The sequence below is a fragment of the Scyliorhinus canicula genome, chromosome 6, assembly GCF_902713615.1.
Source record: "Scyliorhinus canicula chromosome 6, sScyCan1.1, whole genome shotgun sequence".
NCBI classification, from domain to species: domain Eukaryota; kingdom Metazoa; phylum Chordata; class Chondrichthyes; order Carcharhiniformes; family Scyliorhinidae; genus Scyliorhinus; species Scyliorhinus canicula.
Genome location: NC_052151.1, coordinates 139632797 through 139653443, shown reverse-complemented (window position 1 = coordinate 139653443; position 20647 = coordinate 139632797). Strand labels below are relative to the sequence as shown.

The following is a 20647-nucleotide window of genomic DNA, read 5'->3' as shown; positions in this document are numbered from 1 at the left end:
ATTTCATAGCGATGCATTCTTAGTCTTCACCAGTTGGATGTTAATCTGGCAGAATGGTTCTCCTGCACATCATTATGTTAGCTCGATTTTTATTCCATGCATACATACAAACAAGAAACAGGATTAGGCCATTCAACCGCTCGAGCCGGTGCAGTATTTAATAAGACCATGGTGGATCTGGTGCGAGCCTCAGTAGGACAGTGGTTAGCACTTTTGCCTGACAGCGCCAGTGACCCGGATTTGATTCCAGGCTTGAGTCACCGGCGGAGTCTGCACCTTCTCCCTGTGTCTGCTTGGGTTTCCTCCATGTGCTCCAGTTTCCTCGCATAAGTCCGAATGACGCGCTTGTTAGGTGAATTGGACATTCTGAATTCTCCCTCATTGTACATGAACAGGGGTTGTAGTGTGGCAGCTAGGGGATTTTCACAGTAACTTCATTGCAGTGTTAATGTAAGCCTACTTGTGACATTAATAATATTATCTACATTGTGCCTGAAGAGATGGCGTGAGGGGGAGGGTTTCAGATTCCTGGGACTTTGGGACCAGTTCTGGAAGAGGTGGGACCAGTGCAAATTGGACGGGTTGCAACTGGGCAGGGGCGGGACTGATGTCCGAGGGGGAGTATTTGCTGGAGTGGCTGGGGAAGGTTTAAACTAAAAAGGCAGGGGGATGGGAACCGATGCAAGGAGTCAGAGGAGGGGGAAATCAAGGACAAAAACAAAAGACAGAAAGGGGAATATGAAAAGTAATTGGCAGATAAACCATGGGCTGAATTCAAACAGGGCCATAGTGAAAAATGTGAGCAGGACAAATAATGGTGAAAAGACAAGCCTAAGGCTTTGTGCTTTAATGCATGGAGCATTTGCAATAAAGTTGATGAATGAATCATGCAAACAGATGTAAACAGATATGATATAGTCAGTATTATGGTGATGTGGCTGCAGGGAGACCAGGGATGGGAACTGAAGATCCAGGGGTAAGAAGGTTTTAGGAAGAACAGGCAAAAAGGAAAAGGCAGTGGAGTTGCTTTGCTGGTTAATACAATAGTGAGGAATGATATTAGCTCTGATGATCCAGAATCTGTATGGGTAGAGCTGAAAAACACCAAGGAGCAAAAAACATTTGTAGGGATGGTATATAAACTCTAAAACAGTTGCAATGATGTTGGGAATGGCATTAAACTGGAAATTAGAGACGCATGTTATCAAGGAACATCTGTAATTACAGGTGATATTAATCTTCATATAGATTGGGAAAAATCATATTTGTCACAAAGAAGCAGAGGAGGCCAACAGAATGTTAGATCATTGATCTGTGTCAATAAGAAGAATGGAGAATTGCTCATCTGTATGGATCCCATCTTGGTGTGTATATGGATAGTTTTCTGGACTGATACGACGAGGAACCAATTTGAGGTCAGGCTAGACAGGGTATTGTGCAATGAGAAAGGAATCACAGGAAATCTAGTTGTGCCAGACTCCTTGGGGATGAGTAATTTGGACATTCTGAATTCTCCCTCTGTGTTCCCAAACAGACTACTAGGGGCTTTTCACAGTAACATCATTGCAATGTAAGCCTACTTGTGACAATAAAGATTATTATTAAAGATTGTTATTATTATAACATGATAGAAATTTTCATCAAGATGGAGAGTGACATCGTTGATTCTGAGACTAGGGTCCTGATTCCTGATAAAGAAAACTACGACAATATGAGGCGTGAGTTGGCTATGATGGATTGGGAAACATTACTGAACAGTATGACGGTGGATATGCAATGGCAAACATTCACGGAATGCATTTGTGTACTGCAACAACTGTTTATTCCTTCTATTCTCTGTAGCAATTAGAAAAGGGGCCAAACCATGGCTTACAAGGAAAATTAGAGATAGTATTTGTTCCAAGGAAGAAGCATACAAATTGGCCAAGAAGGACAACAGACCTGAGGATTGGGAATAATTTAGATATCAGCAAAGGAATACCAAGGGATTGATTAAGAAGGGGAAAATAGAGTACGAGAGCAAGCTTGCGGGAACATTAATACTAACAGTAAAAGTTTCTACAGCTATGTGAAGAGAAAAAAATTGGTGAAGCCAAATGTAAGTCCCTTACAGTTAGAAACAGGGGAATTTATAATGGGGAACAAAGAAATGGCTGCCCAACAAATATAAAATTTGGTTCCGCTTTCACAAAGAAGTACACAAATAATTTAACAGAACCAATGAGGAACACAGGGTTTAGTGAGAGGAAGGAAGTGAAGGAGATCCGTATTAGTAGAGAAATGGTGATGGGATTGAAGGCCAATAAATCCACAGGGCTTGATAATCTACACTCAAGAGTACTTAAGGAAGTGGCCTTTGAATTATTGGATGGTGGTCATCGTCCAGGATTCTGAAGACTCTGGAACAGATCCTACAGATTGGAGAATGGCTAATGTAACCCCATCATTTAAAAACAGATGTAGAGAGAAAACAGGGAATAAGTGATCAGTAAATCTGACGTTGTTCATGGGGAAAGTTCGAGAGAATCCATTTTCAAAGATTCTATAGCAGAGCACTTGGAAAACAGTGGCAGTGTCATGCTTGACAAATCTACTGGAATTCATTGAGGAGGAATTCACAACTGGAAAAATTGATGAGGGGGAGACAGTGGATGTGGTTTACTGGACTCATATCCTCGTACACCAGTCTAAAGGTAAGCATACAGTTACAAGAGGTAGTAAGAAGGCAAATGGTATGTTGACTTCATAGCAAAAGGTTCAGAGTGCAGCAGCAGGGATGTCTTGCTGCAATTATACAGTGACTTGATGAAGCCACACGTGGAACATTGCGTGCCGTTTTGGTCTCCTTATCTGAGGAAGGATGTTCTTGCTCTAGAGGGAGTGCCGAGAAGGTTTGCCAGGCAGATTCCTGGGATGGCAGGATTGACTTGTGAGGTGAATTTGAGTTGATTTGGATTGTATTCACTGGAGTTCAGAAGAATGAGGGGTTTGTGATTTTTTTGAAGTGAACCTCCTGCGGATTGTCCGTTTGAGCCGGTACTTAGCAGGATGGAGAATCCCACCCTGTATGTTTTCAAAAAGCAGTTAGATATAGCCCTTGAGGGCAGCACGGTGGCCTACGGCGCTGAGGACCTGGGCTTGAATCGCGGCCCTGGGTCACTGTCTGTGGAGAGTTTGCACATTCTCCCTGTGTCTGCGTGAGTTTCACCCCCACAACCCAAAGATGTGCAGGATAGGTGGATTGGCCATGCTAAATTGCCCCTTAATTAGAAAAAATAATTGGGTACTCTAAATTTATACAAAAAAAACCCAGATATCGCACTTGGGGCGAAGGGGATAATAAATGGTGGAGCAGTGGTCGAAGAGCCGAATGGCTTCCTCCTACTATTTTCTATGTCTATCACCCCCTTACTTAACAAGAATATACAAACATAGAGGTTCTCCTCATTATCAGTGCATAAGAAAAACCCTTAGACCACAAAAAACATGCAGAGCACAATTCCCACTGTTACAGTACAATTGTACCCATAAATATCCACAAGTGTTGACTTTGTTGGAGTACACCAGGCCAGTGGGAAGACAGCCAGCAGATTCCTGCATCATTGCATCTCAGATGTTCGCCTGCTCCACTGTCGCTTTCCCAAACGATTCATGGACCCTTCCCGTCTCCTTACAAAGGGAACTCATGTTAGAATGTATTATTTAAATTGAATGTACATGCAGGATTCCACACAGATGAGGGCAGTAGGAACTTCCAGCATTCAACCTTAGCTCTTCCATTAATTACAAGAGCAAACAGGGACTCCCAGTTGAGAGCTGTATCAAGGTCAGACCTTTCATTGAGCTATTCAGGGTAACCAAGGAAACTCAGCCTGTACTCATTTTGATTACTGCGCATAAAAAGACCAATGGAATCATTTACAAGAGCATCAAGACCTCCTGGAACAGTTCAGTTTATTAATGAGCTTGACGAAAAATTAAAATTGAAAGCAAAATACTGCAAAATATTGGCTGAAAACTACATTTACGTATTTTAGTTAACAGAAGTCATTTTATCACAGAATAGTACTTAAGTAGACCATGGGCAAGATTTAGTGGGCCTGTTCGTCACGGGCACAAATCCCGTTATGGCTGCTGAATAATGAGAGGGCCATAATGGGATTTGCGAGGGCGAGATGTATGTTTGATATCTTCCCTGCCTCCTGCCAGTGTCATGACACGAAGCTGATTTCCATGAATTTAAATGTATTTATATATCATTAAAACACTTAACGCCGTTACTTCCGGCCCCATTAAATGCTCCCCCCATGACATCACACTGGCGGGAATAACTATTGCTTTTTGAAAACGAACGCCAGTTTTGATGACCATGCCAGAGGCGCTGGGATAAGTATAGCCCCCAGACATGGCTTCCTCCTGGCACCCTGCAGTGCCAACCAGTCAGTGCCAACCTGACAGTCTTAACCTGACAGTGCCGGTTTGGAAGTAACAGATTGGAAGTGCGAGGTTGGCAATGCCAGAGTGTTAGACGTATTAAATGCTGTGGTATGAAGAGGCAAAAGTTCTGCTCCTTTTTCACCAACACACTTTTATTTGTTGCAACTGACTTAGAACATAGAACATAGAACACTACAGCGCAGTACGGGCCCTTCGGCCCTCGATGTTGCGCCGACCTGTGAAACCATCTGAAGCCTATCTGACCTACACTATTCCATATTCATCCATATGTCTATCCAGTGACCACTTAAATACCCTTAAAGTTGGCGAGTCTACTACTATTGCAGGCAGGGCGTTCCACACCCCTACTACTCTCTGAGTAAAGAAACTGCCTCTGACATCTGTCCTATATCTCTCACCCCTCAATTTAAAGCTATGTCCCCTCGTGTTGGTCATCACCATCCGAGGAAAAAGACTCTCACTGTCCACCCTATCTAACCCTCTGACTATCTTATATGTCTCTATTAAGTCACCTCTCAGCCTTCTCCTCTCTAACGAAAACAACCTCAATTCCCTGAGCCTTTCCTCGTAAGACCTTCCCTCCATACCAGGCAACATCCTAGTAAATCTCCTCTGAACCCTTTCCAAAGCTTCCACATCCTTCCTATAATGTGGTGACCAGAACTGCACGCAGTACTCCAGGTGTGGCCGCACCAGAGTTATGTACAGCTGCAGCATGACCTTGTGGTTCCGAAACTCAATCCCCCTGCTTATAAAGGCTAGCACACCATATGCCCTAACAGCCCTATTAACCTGGGTGGCAACTTTCAGGGATTTATGTACCTGGATGCCGAGATCTCTCTGTTCATCTACACTACCAAGAATCTTGCCATTAGCCCAGTACTCTGCATTCCTGTTACTCCTTCCAAAGTGAACCACCTCACACTTTTCCGCATTAAACTCCATCTGCCACCTCTCAGCCCAGCTCTGCAGCTTATCTATGTCCCTCTGTATCCTATAACATCCTTCAGCACTATCCACAACTCCACCGACCTTCGTGTCATCTGCAAATTTACTAACCCATCCTTCTACACCCTCTTCCAGGTCATTTATAAAAATAACAAACAGCAGTGGCCCCAAAACAGATCCTTGCGGTACACCACTAGTAACTGAACTCCAGGATGAACATTTGCCATCAACCACCACCCTCTGTCTTCTTTCAGCTAGCCAATTACTGATCCAAACCGCTAAATCACCTTCAATTCCATACTTCCTTATTTTCTGCAATAGCCTACCGTGGGGAACCTTATCAAACGCCTTACTGAAATCCATATACACCACATCAACAGCTTTACCCTGATCCACCTGTTTGGTCACCTTCTCAAAAAACTCAATAAGGTTTGTGAGACATGACCTACCCTTCACAAAACCGTGTTGAGTATCGCTAATCAACTTGTTCTTTTCAAGATGATTATAAACCCTATCTCTTATAACCTTTTCCAACATTTTACCCACAACCGAAGTAAGGCTCACAGGTCTATAATTACCAGGGTTGTCTCTACTCCCCTTCTTGAACAAGGGGACAACATTTGCTATCCTCCAGTCTTCCGGCACTATTCCTGTCGACAAAGACGACATAAAGATCAAGGACAAAGGCTCAGCAATCTCCTCCCTGGCTTCCCAGAGAATCCTAGGATAAATCCCATCTGGCCCAGGGGACTTATCTATTTTGACATTTTCTAAAATTGCTAACACCTCCTCCTTTTGAACCTCAATTCCATCTAGCCTGGTCGACTGAACCTGAGTGTTCTCCTCGACAACATTGTCTTTCTCCAGCGTAAACACTGACAAAAAATATCCATTTAATGCTTCCCCTATCTCCTCTGATTCCACACACAACTTTCCACTACTATCCTTGATTGGCCCTAATCTTACTCGAGTCATTCTTTTGTTCCTGATATACCTATAGAAAGCCTTAGGGTTTTCCTTGATCCTATCCGCCAACGACTTTTCGTGTCCTCTCCTCGCTCTTCTTAACTCTCCCTTTAGGTCCTTCCTGGCTAACTTGTAACTCTCAAGTGCCCTAACTGAGCCTTCATGTCTCATCCTAACATAAGCCTTCTTCTTCCTCTTGACAAGTGCTTCAACTACCTTAGTAAACCACGGCTCCCTTGCTCGACAACTTCCTCCCTGCCTGACTGGTACATACTTATCAAGGACACGCAGTAGCTGTTCCTTGAAAAAGCTCCACATTTCGATTGTACCCATCCCCTGCAGTTTCCTTCCCCATCCTATACCTCCTAAATCTTGCCGAATAGCATCATAATTGCCTTTCCCCCAGCTATAATTCTTGCCTTGCGGTATATACCTATCCCTGCCCATTGCTAAAGTAAACATAACCGAGTTGTGATCACTATCACCAAAGTGCTCACCTACATCTAAATCTAACACCTGGCCGGGTTCATTAACCAGTACCAAATCCAATGTGGCCTCGCCCCTTGTTGGCCTGTCTACATACTGTGTCAGAAAACCCTCCTGCACACACTGCACAAAAACTGACCCATCTATAGTACTCGAACTATAGTATGTCCAGTCAATATTTGGAAAGTTAAAGTCCCCCATAACAACTACCCTGTTACTCTCGCTCCTGTCAAGAATCATCTTTGCAATCCTTTCCTCTACATCTCTGGGACTATTCGGAGGTCTATAGACAACTCCCAACAGGGTGACCTCTCCTCTACTGTTCCTAACCTCGGCCCATACTGCCTCAGTAGACGAGTCCTCAAGCGTCCTTTCTACCGCCGTAATACTTTCCTTGATTAACAATGCCACACCCCCCCCTCTTTTACCATCTTCTCTGTTCTTACAGAAACATCTAAATCCTGGAACCTGCAACAACCATTCCTGTCCCTGCTCTACCCATGTCTCCGAAATCGCCACAACATCGAGATCCCAGGTACCAACCCATGCTGCAAGCTCACCCACCTTATTCCGGATGCTCCTGGCGTTGAAGTAGACACACTTCAAACCAGCGTCCTGCTTGCCGGTGCCCTCTTTCGAACTTTTAACCCTATCCCTGACCTCACTACTCTCAACATCCTGTACACTGGGACTACAATTTAGGTTCCCATCCCCCTGCTGAATTAGTTTAAACCCCCCCGAAGAGCACTAGCAAATCTCCCCTTCCAGGATATTGGTACCCCTCTGGTTCAGGTGAAGACCATCCTGTTTGTAGAGGTCCCACCTACCCCAGAATGAGCCCCAATTATCCAGGAAACCAAAACCCTCCCTCCTGCACCATCCCTGTAGCCACGTGTTCAACTCCTCTCTCTCCTTATTTCTTACTTCGCTAGCACGTGGCACGGGTAACAACCCAGAGATAACAACTCTGTTTGTTCTAGCTCTCAGCTTCCACCCTAGCTCCCTGACTTGGCACAGAACTCTGCACATCACCAGGTCCAGAGGCCACCTGAAGCCCCTTTACATATCAGTGTTCATCATTGAACACTTAACATAAATGAGACAATCATTGAACACTTAACATAAATGAGACAACTAATTGCAATGTCTCTTAACCCATTACTTAACGCAGAGTCGGGCTTTTTGGAGACACCCAATGGGAGGTGTTTTGTGTTGGGGGAACACTGGCTCTTGCGGGGTGGCTTTTGCCAGCATTGGGATGGGGGCGCCGGGACTATAAATGGAGGGTGGGCATGGAGACTGTGAGGAGGGGATGCCCCTATGTTGGAGGAGCTGGATGTCAGGTCACCCTGATGCTCGCGTGGTGTGGGTGGGGTGTCTGAATCTTTGATTGGTAGGGATATCCCTCTGCATGCGAGGGTTCAGGCTATTCCCCTTGTCCCCTGGGGGTCCCGATGGAGGCGGGGTCTGGATGCCCATAGATGGTGGCAGGAGACCTTTAATTCACTTTGAGATCTGGCGGTCTTTTCTTTTGACTGAGGGTCAGTCGATCCGATGAGAAAACCTAGCTGGGTTTCTGGAGAGAAACACATGGGGCAGGATTCTCCATTTCAGAGACTATGGGCTGGATTCTCCGATTCTGCGACTAAGTGCTCACGCCAGTGTGGGAACTGTGGCGTTTTATGACGCCAAAATCATCGCCGAACCATCACCAGTTCCGGGACCGATGAGGGGCCAGCAGCGGTACCGGGTAAAACTCTCGTCTCCTGTGCCAAAAACGGGCGCAGAATAGCCGGGTCCGTGGTTGCGGACATGCACATCGACGACCTGCAGCGGTCGCACCGTACATCATGGCGCCAGCCGTGCGCGGACCCGACCTGCAAAATTCGGCCCCAGAGGAAAACCCCTGACCTCCCCCTGGACACCCTCCACCAGTTGCCCCTGCCCTCGCGGAAGCCCCTCCGGCCAGCGGCACGGCTCCTGGCCATGTGGTGACGCTGCACTGTGGCCGCCATGCCGGGTTTCCAACCTATCAGACCACATGTTAACCCCGCAGTCTGGAACTCGTCCCATCGGGGTCGGGAGGGCATTCTGATGACCCTCCAACGATGTGCGCCGTGCGACGCGATGATGCCAGTTTCGAGGGGGCTGAGACTCGAAAACCGGCGTCAAACCAGCGCTGCCCCTGATTTGGGTGTTGGAAGGGATTCTCCACCCTATCGCCGATTACAATATCGCCATCCGGCAATGGAGAATCCCCCTCTAAATGCTGATTGCAGGACTGAATCGCAGGAGCAATTCAGGACATGCTAATGAGCCAGCACCAGCATCACGTGGAACATGTGCAATTCCAATGCACGCCGGTGTGTGATTCGCCATATTCAGGATTGGCACCTGAGAGTCTAAAATGCTGCAGTCGCATATAAGCACTCCACTCGCCACACACTCTCATTCCAACCAAGAAGATGCCACCATGAAGAGCAGCCCTGAAATTCACAGATGCTGGAGACTCTGCTGGATGCCATGGTGAAGAGGCTGGACATCCCTAACCTCGGGTTGGGAAGGAGGTTGCCATCCGCTGACATCACCCGGGCTTGGGCGGAGATGGCAGAGGCCGTGAGCGCTGTGGGCCCCACCATTTATACTGGGCAGCTGCATGGCCTCCTCAGGGTGACCAGGGTGAGTCACCACAACCACTGTGCCCCTGGCACCAACTCCCATCCCGCACACCCATTGCGCATCCCCTTCCTAGAGGGTGGTAGAATCCCACCCACCACCAGTCCACATGCACCCTACCCTACACCACATGCCAACACCCATACCACCCACCATGGCTGGTGTGGTATTATCATAACTATCAGCATTACGAGGGTTAATGTAGTATCAAGAATAGCCACTAGAGGGATGCAACTATATAAAGTAGTGATGCTAGACCAGGCATTGTCAAACTCGGGCGCGACCTGCGGGCGGGTCGCGGGCGGGTGTCCGGAGGGGCGCGGAGCCGTCTATCACGGCGCTCCCGCTCACACAAATCTGTGCGCAAAAACCACAGGAGCCGGCTGTTAATAACGGCAGCTGCAAGCGGCCTTCAAAATGGCCAAAATAATGATTTTTTTGTTTTGTATTACAAGTTTGGGGGGGTTTTATTCATTTTATTTATTTATTTTATTCATTTTATTTTTTTTTTTTACAAGTTCGTGGGGGGGGTTGTATTTGATAACATTTTACTGGAAAAAAATTCAGAACTTGGGACAGATGGAGACTCCATACTTTCCGACACCGGAAGACTTCCCCTTCATCCAACAGGTTCCATTGGAGGAGCGTGTACGAGGGCCAAAGGGACCCAAAACCATTTCCTACATTTTTGTCAGCAGCAAACAAGGTAAGAGAAAATAGTGGGTCACGCAGGTCATCCCACCCCAGGTGTGGGTCGCGAAGGTCGGCCGGCGTTGGTCGCAAAGGTCGGCAAGGTTGGGTCCCGAAGGTTAGCTGGTTGGTAAAAATGGGTCCCCTGAAAAAAAGTTTGAAGAACACTGTGCTGGACCTTAGGGGAGGAGTGTATGCAGGAGACAGTAGTAAAGGTCATAAGAGCATTTAGTGTGAGAAGGTTAGATTATAGTTCATACCAATAGTGAGTTAAGCAGTAAATGAGTGTAGTTGGATGTTATTGATCAATTCTGTATTCTAAAGGACTAAGTTTAAGTTTACAAAACCAGTTTAGCAGTGTACATACAATTATAGCTTTGTTTAAGTAAAAACTATACTGTGATCTTTGTGAAACACTACGCCAACTATCCTAAATATGCAAAATACAGGAGATCACATGGTACCAGGTACCTATTCCTTTAAAGAAACAGTAGTTAGATTAGAATAGAAAAGCATTTGCAATCCAAAAGCTACAACTCAGAAAAAAGTCTATAGTAAAGACTGATCAGAAGATGGAAGGTCTCAAGAAGCCTGACCACTTCAAGACACACAGTAAACTATGCCAGAACTGGGTTTTCTTTAAGCAACAGGTTGAAGTCATTATTTCTGCCTCCACGCTAGAAAATGCATCTGACCAACTTAAAATAGTACTCCCACTAAATTTGGCTGGACTGCAAGCATTGGAGCTATTCAATTCATTTGAATTCAGTACAGATGAGGACAAAAATAAATACAGCATGGTGCTCCAAACGTTTGACACACACTGTAAGAAACAGGTGATTGAGACCTATGAGCGCTACATGTTTCGGAAAAGGCTGAAACTTAGGGGAGAGTCAATGGATTCCGTTGTCACAGCTCTCAAGCTTCGAGCGCAGTCCTGTAATTTTGCCTCAGCCTCCGAGTCTATGCTGTGGGACCTACTTGTGTTGGGAATAAATGATGAACGGTTGCGCGAGAAAATGTTGAGAAAACCGGTGTTGTCGATTTAAGACACTATAAATATGTCTAAGGGCAGCGAACAGGCATCGAACGAATATTCTGAATTTTTGGCTAAGGAAAACAGCGCAAAATTGATAAACGTGGCTGACGCCATTAATGCTGTATCGCAGCGAAGAAAACTGCATATAATGGTCGGTGGCCATTTTGAAAGTGATGTCACGAGCGTGATAATATACACAGGCTGTGGACATGCCCACAGTCATAAAAATTGTGCGGCAAGAGGGAAACATTGTTCCAATTGTGGCAAACTGAACCACTTCGCAGCATAGTGTCGTTTATCAGCAACTGTTCCAGTAACCAAATTTAAACAGTCTTATAGTAATGGCAGATGGATCCAAAGTGTGCAAAGTGTTGAGAAAAAGTCCCAAATCATAGCGGATAGAGAGGATTGCTCACCATATTCACTTTCAGATACCTTCATGATAGAAGCTGTTACTAAGATTGATATACTGGATCGGGACGAAAGACCAGTAAAAGCACTCTCAAAGATAATAAAGGAGTGGACTGTGTCACTTGAAATAAATAGAGAATTGATCCCATTCAAGATTGATACAGGAGCGTATGCAAATATTATCACGCTCTGATTTTTAAAGCAAGCCATCAGAAAGCCACTGATAAAGCAGTCTGCCTGTAGGCTCACAGATTATAATGGTAGCATGATAGCTGCAAAGGGGTAATGCTGTCTCATCGTGAAGAATGGGAAAATTGAGATACCCATCGACTTTGAGGTGATAGAGGGTGAGAAATCTTCATTGATTTGTGCTGATGCTTGTGAAAGATTGCACCTAGTTGAAAGAATTCACACAACCAGTACTTCAGATGAAACAGATGAAGAGGCCTGGGACGAGTTAGGTGATGTGAGCGACCTCTCCAAAGCTACTACTGATGCTGAAACATCAGAAAACAGGGGAACTACTGATGCTGAAATATCAGAACCCGAGTTAGTCTGAATATTGGAATCGCAAGTTCATTTAATTTCTGAGATACTACCAGAATCTGATCGCAAACTACAGACCATAATAGCCAAAACTGTAAAGGACTTGACGCTCCAGAAGGTAAAACAATACCTCAGAGAAGGATGGCCTGTTGGATGCAAATCACCCTTTCAAGACATAAGAGATGATCTGACTACAATTGATGGTGTCCTGCTAAAGGGAGACAGGATAATGATACCTGCCAGTTTTATGTTTAGGGACTCTGCAGCAGATTCACGAGAGTCATTAAGACATCGAGTAGTGTCATAGGTGAGCCAGACAGTCGGTGTATTGGCCGGGAATAAATAGAGAGATCGATCACTATGTTCAAGCATGCCCAATTTGTCAGATGCATCAGCCTGCACAGTGCAAAGAAAAGTGCAACAGATGGAAATCGTTACCAGTCTAGGGAACAAAGTAGGCATGGATCTATTTCATTTCCAGGGTCATGACCACTTGATAGTCAAAGACTATTACTCAACTTTCCACACGTGATGTTGTTGAAAGATTCGATTGTCAGATCAGTGATAAAGACAACAAAAATGATTTTTGCATGCCGTGGTATACTGCTTAACGTTGTCTCTGACAATGGTCCGTGTTTCTTGAGTTGGGAGTGGACACAGTTTGCAGAGCAATATAATTTCAACCATGTGATATCTAGCCCATATTATCCTCAGTCTAAGGGGAAAGCAGAGAAAGGAGTAGGGCTAATCAAGAAGTTATTCTGCAAAGTGAGAGAAGATGGTCAAGACGGGCCATTAGCATTGTTAGCATACCAAGCAACACCGTTTTCGACTCTGACACTTTGCCCTCCACACCGCACCCCTGGCCCTGTCAGTGTCTGGCACCAGATTTCCTCGAACGCCCCCCTCACGTCCCTGCCCATGGCTGGTGCTACCCATTCCTGCGGTACTCTCGGCGGCTCCTCTCCTGTGCTCTCATGTGGGGTCTACTGTAGGGATACTCCTTGTGTTACCCCACCAGCAGGGTGGCACCAGATGGAAGTGGGCGCAGTGCGGCACCGACCGGCACCATACTTGATGGCACGTGGGCGGGCAAGTCCCAAGGTGGGCTCAGCTGGGAGAGTGATCTCCTGTTGGGACCATAGCTTTGGTGTGCTGTGGGTCCTTTGTGCGGCGCACTGGTTGTGCCTACTTGTCTGGGGCAGGGTGGATGGGGGAAGGGAACGCAGCAGGCAGGTTTCTGGTAATGCGGGATGGGCTAGCTCAGGGTGTCACTGGCACCGATATGGCCGATGGTGCTCTGCACATTTATGGGACACAGTGGGCAGTCATTGGAGTGCACAGCCAGATGCCTACCTTGCAGCCCGCGCCAATGGCAGTCCATGCTCAGACACCTTGGTCCTGGGAGGACAACCTGACCGTACAGCCCATCCCCTGGTCAACCCCCGCTACTTCTCCTGGCCCTGACAGATGCCCCAGGCCAGTGACATGACTGGCAGAACACTGGTGCACCTTTGGTAACTTGGCTTACCCCCTCTCTCTCCCTCATTGGCCACAGTGTCCGTTTCCTGATTTTAATTACCACAAGTGAACCTTGCCATCGTTGCGTCCACCTGGTGGAGGCGGAACATCGTGGGATGGCTGGAGAATAACGGGTTGAGCCCTTTAATGATATGGTAATGGCCAAAACTATACAATTTGCATGCCCATGCCGGCATGTGGCATGGACCGCATCACACCACTATCGAGGCACCGGAAATACCATTCTGTTGGGTGCCTGGCGCCAACCTCCATTTTCAGCTATTCTCTGTCCGATCGTGATTCATGATTCCGATATCGCTAGACGGAGAATCCAGCCCATGGTTTTTAGTCAGAACCTGACACTTTTTGGGAAGATTCCACTCCTGGAATGGTTGGGGGCTTCAATTACCTGAAAATAAACTGGGGATAAATTAGTTAAAGGGCAAGGAGGGTGAAGAGAGTAACAGTGAAGCTTTCTTAAACAATGGGCGGATTCTCCAGTCCCTCAGCCGTGTGTTTCTCAGTGGCGCGCGAGTAGATAATCCCACCACTTGTCAATGAGATTTCCCATTGAAGCTATACCACGCCACCAGAAAACCCACAGTCGAGGGTGCCCTGAGAATCCCAATGACTGGAATTCTCTGGCCAATATTTCTAGTTTCATATGGAACAAAGCAATGTTAGATCTAGGAACATATGAACACAGGAACAAGACTAGACTATTCAGACTGCCTAGCCTGCTCCTCCATTTAATTAGACGATGGCTGATCATCCATTTCAAAGCCACTTTCCTGTAATATCGGCATATCTCTTGATTATTATTCTCCAGAAATCTATTGATTTCTGTTTTGAACATGCTCAATGAATGAGCTTCCACAGTCCTCTGGGGCAGAGAATTCCAAAGATTCACCTGAGTGAAGAAATTCTTCCTCATCTCAGTCTTAATTGGTTTACACATTATTCTGAAGGTATTATCCCAGGTTCTAGGGAATCAAGTACATCAAATGAATGTAATTAAGTGTATACCTGGGTAATAGTGATCATAATATGAACAAGGTTTTGCAGATTATTCAGTTAACAGTGATTATAATATGATTAAGTATATAGTTACAGAAAGAACGAAAGAAACATCGAAGATGAAAATACACAATGGAAGAGGGTCAATTTCATTGATGTATGAATGAATCTCTTTGATTCATAATAATTGGCCAAGATATTAGTGAATGGAAAATGGCAGGCCTTCAGGACAGAAATTGTTTATGTGCTAGCCAAAACTATCCCAAAATCTGGAAACTTTGGGCATCCAAAGCCAGAGTTCCCTGAATGACAAAGGTAATAGAGATTAAAATAAAACAGAAAAAGAAGATTTATTGCAATTGTCAGACAGTAAATGTAGTAGAAAACCAAGCAGAATAAAAACAATGCACGAGAAATTGAAAAAGGAAAGAAAAAGAACAAATAGACAGTATAGGATACATGGGTAACATAAAAAAGAAACCATTTTTTTCGCAATAATATAAAGATAAAAGTGTAGATGGCAGAATGATGGTGTTTATTAAGGACAAGAAGAACATCTTCTTTTGAAGCATGAAATAAATTATTTCTTCCCAATAAGATGATGAAATTAATGTTGCAGTTGAGGTGGGAAACTAGAGTTTTTGATTTTTTAAAAATTAATTTATGGAATAGTGGGATTCGTTTATTTGGCCAGTATTTATTGCCCATCCCTAATTGCCCTCGAGAAGTGGCGGTGAGCTGTCTTCTTGAACCACTGCAGTCCATGTGGCGTAGGTACACCCACAGTGCTGTTGGGGTGGGAGTTTCACAATTTTGACTCAGTGAAAGAATGGCAATTTTGTTCCAAGTCAGGATGTTGAGTGACTTGGAGGGGTACTTGCAGGTGTTGGCGTTCCCATGCATCTGTAGCACTTGTCCTGCTAGATGTTAACAGTCATGGAATGTGTTGTCTCAGGAGCCTGCAGTGCATTTTGAAGCTGGTACATACTTCTGCCATTGTGTGTCGGTGGTGGAGTGGGGTGCCAATCAAATGGCTGCTTTGACCTGGATGGTTGTGGGAGCTGCACTCATCCGATTAATTGGAGAATATTCCATCACATTCCTAACTTGTGCCTTGTAGATTGTGGACAGGCTTTGGAATGTCAGGAGGTGGATTATTTGCCACAGGATGCCTAGGCTATGGTAATTAGTGTGGCAATTCAGGGGATAGAAACATAGAAAATAGGAGCAGAAGGAGGCCATTCAGCCCTTCAAGCCTGCTCTGCCGTTCATTATGATCATGGTTGATCATCCAACTCAGTAATCTGTTCCCGCTTTCCCCCCATACCCTCTGATCCCTTCAGCACCAAGAGCTATATGTAACCTTCTTGAAAAGATATGGGCCGGGATTTACCGTTGGCTGACACCAGAATTGGGAAACGCGATTGCGCAGAGTACCGGGTTTGACATGGCGGGCATTGGTTTCACGCCAAATCGCAAGTCTCCGATGCATTAACAGTGGCTTCAAGCACGTACAGTAAACGTCTTTGGCATATCATTAGCGGACCTGACCTGTTATTCTCCAGGGCCTCTGCAATACTCCGTCTCCACTGGGATGAATTCACAATGGTGAGGTTCACTGTGCTTTTAAAAATCGTAAAACAGACACCATGGCTGCTGAGAGAGAGGGGGGAGGGAAAGTGTCCAATATCGCGATAGTTTGCTGACAGTCATGTCACTGGCCAGGGGCTTCTACCAGGGCCGGGGGGAGTAGCTGGGGTGGCCAGGAGGTGGTTTGTGGGGTTGGGGTGGATGGGCACGGAGCACCATTGCCGCGGCCTGCAAGGCAGCCATGCAGCTGCACACGCCGCTGACTGCCCACTGTGAACTTAAGGCCACAGGACGTATGGGAGATACCTCCCTGGTGCCCTCTGGCCCCAGCCGACGCATCAGCGGGATGGGCACACTCCAGTGCAACCAGTGCCACCTTGTTGGCTGGGGTAAGTGTGTGTGTGAGTGTAATGTGTATATGCGGTTGCAGCTTGTTAGCATACTGAGTGTCAATCACGGACACGGCAAATCCCATAGCGTTTCTCACTGGAATCGATTGTGTTCCACATGGCGCCGGTGCTAGCCTGTCCACATGAACCAGTCCAGGTGCGGCGCCAGTTTTGCTGTCGTGGGAGTCCATAAATTCTGCCCGGTGTCAACACTTAGGGCTGGATTATCTGTTCTTGCGGCTATGACTATTTGGGTGATAATCTACCTTTCTGTTTTTTGCTACCAATGTGGATAACATCACAATTATCCACATCATACTGCATCTGTATGCATTTGCCCACTTACTCAACTTTTCCAAATCACACTGAAAGATCACAGCTCACCTTCCCACCAAGCTTTATGTCATCTACAAATTTGTAGATATTACATTTAGTTCCTTCATCTAAATATACATTGTGAATAGTTGAAGTTCTAGCATTGATCCCTGTGGTACCTCACTAGTCACTGCCTGCCATTGGGAAAAAGATCAATTTATTCCTACTCTTTGTCTCCTGCCTGACAGCCAGTTTTCTATCCATCATAATACACTACCCACAATCCTATGTACTTTAATTTTACATTCTAATCTTTATGTGGGACTTGTCGAAAGCCTTCTAAAAGTCCAAATAAACCATATCCACTGGTTTCCGTTCGACATCTCTACTGGTTACATCCTTGAGTAATTGCAGTAGATTTGTCAAGCATCATTTCCCTTTCATAAATCCATGGTGATTATGTCCGATCCTGCCACTGTTTTCCAAGTGCTCTGTTATTAAATCTTTCAGGATGGGCTCTAGCACTTTCCCCACTATCGATGTCAGGCTGACTGGTCTAGTATTCCCTGCTTCCTCTCTACCTCCTTTTTTAAATAGTAGAGGTACATTAGCTACCTTCCAATCTGTAAGAACTCTCCCAGAGTTTACAAAATCTTGGAAGATGACCACCAATGCATTCATTATTTCTCGGACCACTTCCTAAGCACGCGGGATGGTGAACAAAGGATTACCTCTGTTTGGTGCAGAGAGGCGTGTTATTAAATAGGCAGTAAGATGTTTTGGAGTTTTTAAAACTTAACTTTCATGGGGATGAAGTTTCATTGTGTGCTAGTAACAAATTTATGGATGCATTCTTAGAAAATTACTCACTCTGATATAAATAAATTCGGATGAAAATGCTAACAGCTTGTTACAGATAGTTCATGGTGGGTTACTTTTCCAGATGATCATTACTTGTGCCAATTAGAAAGATTGCTGTTGCGATTTGACAGTTTTATTTCAACTGCTCAATTTGCAAAGTTTCACAAATCATTCAGAAATCAAAGAGGCAGGGGGCTATTTTAATACAAAGCAAAATCTTGCAGATGTTGGAAATCTGAAACAAAAGCAGAAAATGCTGGAAATGCTCAGCACGCCTAGCAGCATCTGTTGGGGGAGAAACAGAGTTAAAATTACAGGGCCTTGTATCAGAACCGAGTAGTCATAAATATGTAATTCAAGCAAAGATATTGGGCGCGATTCTCCGCTGCCCACGACGGGTCGGAGAATAGCGGGAGGGCCTTCCCGACATTTTTCCCGACCTCCCGCTATTCTCTCCCCCCCACGGCCGCCCCACGACACGAGTCGCTGCTCGCCGTTTTTTACGGCGAACAGCGATTCTCCCCTGGCCGATGGGCCGAGTTCCCAGGCCTTTACGGCCGTTTTCACGAACGCAAACACACCTGCTCTCACCGTTCGTGAAAACGGCCGCAAAGTGCCGTTCCGGACAACCATGGCACCGATTGGCACGGCCGCACCACGGCCGTGCCAAGGGTGGCATGGGCCCGGAATCGGTGGGCACCGATCGCGGGCAGCGGGTCCGAAACTCGCGCACTCTTTGTTCCTCCGCCGCCCCGCAGGATCAGTCCGCTAGGCGGCTGAGGGGCATGACGGCCCGCGCATGCGCGGGTTTGACGCATATGCGTGATGACGTCATCCGCGCATGCGCGGGTTGGAGCCGTCCAATCCGCGCATGCGCGGCTGACATCATCGTGCGCGTCAGCCGCCGTGACCCTTGGCGCGCGGGCTTAGCGATGGGCTGCTAGCCCCGCCCGGGGGGGAGAATCGGGTCCCGGGAGGGGGCGCGGAGGCTGCCGTGAAACACGGCCAGTTTCACGGCAGCCTTTATGACTCTCCGCATTTGCGGAGAATCGCGCCCATTGTTCCCCTCTAAAGCTGAGAATTAAGTGGATTCATCTTTCTTGGAGTTCAACTAAGCATTTATAATGAGGGCATCCGGCAACTGCAGTAACAGAAGCAGTTAGGAATCTTTTAACTCTGTTGTGGCCTTGAGTCGCCCTCTGGAGGTGTCATGTCTGATTCCATCCTACCTCTGCCTCCCCAAAATGAAAATATGGTGTGTGGGGCCTTCCTAATGGAGTCAGGAACTTTCCCACCTCTCAATACCCATTTCCTTCACCACAATCCAGCCCTATGTGCCAAAAGGTTTCATGGTGCAAGGGAAAATGGACAAATATCAAACTATGTGTCTATAGGATGTATGAATGGCAGAGTGACATACATCTGTCATCCAAAAGCAAACAGAAGGGGAAATGCCTTAACCCCAAGACCTGCAAAGAGAAAGGAAGAAAAATGGGGACAGAGGTAATAGCATCAAATTTCTGAATGCAATGTTGAGTTTAGAAAGTTGCAAAGTGCCTAATTGAAAGATGAGTTGCTGTTTCTCCAGCTTATGTTCAGCCTAATTGGAACAGTTCATGAGTCAAAGTACTGGGATGTCAGAGTGGGAGCAAGGTGAAGAATTAAATAATAGGTGAATGGAAGTTCAGGATCATGCTTGTAGACTGAGTGGAGTTGGTGTGCAAAATGGTTATCCAAAATACATCTAGTATCCCCACTGTTAACTTCCTTGCAGTGTTAATGTAAGCCTACTTGTGACAATAATAAAGATTATTATTTTTGTAAGCGGGAAATAAACTATATACTAAATGGAAAGAAGTACACGTAAATCATTGTTCCACCTGTAAAGAGTGTTTGGATGCCTTGGATGATGAAAAGGGAGAAGGTGAAAGGACAGACATTGTATCTCCTGCGATTGCATAGAAGGTGCTGTGGGAAGATGTGGGAATGTTCAGAGTGATGGAGGAGTGGCCAAGAGGCATGAGAAGGAATGTTCCTCGTGTGATGCTGAAATGGTAGGGTAGTGGGAGAAGCTGTATTTGATGCCCACTGGAGATGGTGAAAATGATGGCGAATGATCCGTTGAATCAGGAGTCTGATGGGATGGAAGATGGGAACAAGAAGAACACTGCTATGGTTCTGGGAAGGAGTGAGAGAAGGAGTGAGGGAAATAGGACAGACCTGGTTCAGGGGCCTGACAACCATAGTAGTTGTTGGGGGCTGGGTGGTAGATTGGGTGTTGGGGCCTATCCACAGTTCAGAGAAAAGGAAGACATAGAAGAAGCATTAATGCGGTTGATTTCAGAATAGACATGATAGAGAAACTGGGAAATTAAACAAAGTCTTTACAGGATGAAGAGCGTGAAGATGGATAATCAAGGTAGTTGTGGAAGTTATTGGCCTTATAGTGCAGAAATGGGGACAGAGAAGGGAAAAGTCAAATATGGACCATGTAAAGGAAGAGTAGGAATTGTCAGCAAAGTTTTTAAAAATAAATTTAGAGTACCCAATTCATTTATTCCAATTAAGGGCCAATTTAGCACGTTCAATCCACTACCTAACACATCCTTTGGGTTGTGGGGACGAAACCCACGCAAACACGGGGAGAATATGCAAACTCCACACGGACAGAGCCGGGGTCGAACCTGGGACCTCAGTGCCATGAGACTGCAGTGCTACCACTGTGCCACCCTGC

At 45.9% G+C, this 20647-nt stretch overlaps 1 protein-coding gene across 1 annotated transcript in view; it reads left to right on the top strand.

Moving 5' to 3' along the window:
• The window catches only part of LOC119966836 (adhesion G-protein coupled receptor F1-like), a 99980-nt gene that overhangs the window by 50322 nt on the left and 29011 nt on the right, over positions 1–20647 (top strand). The window lies entirely within an intron of this gene.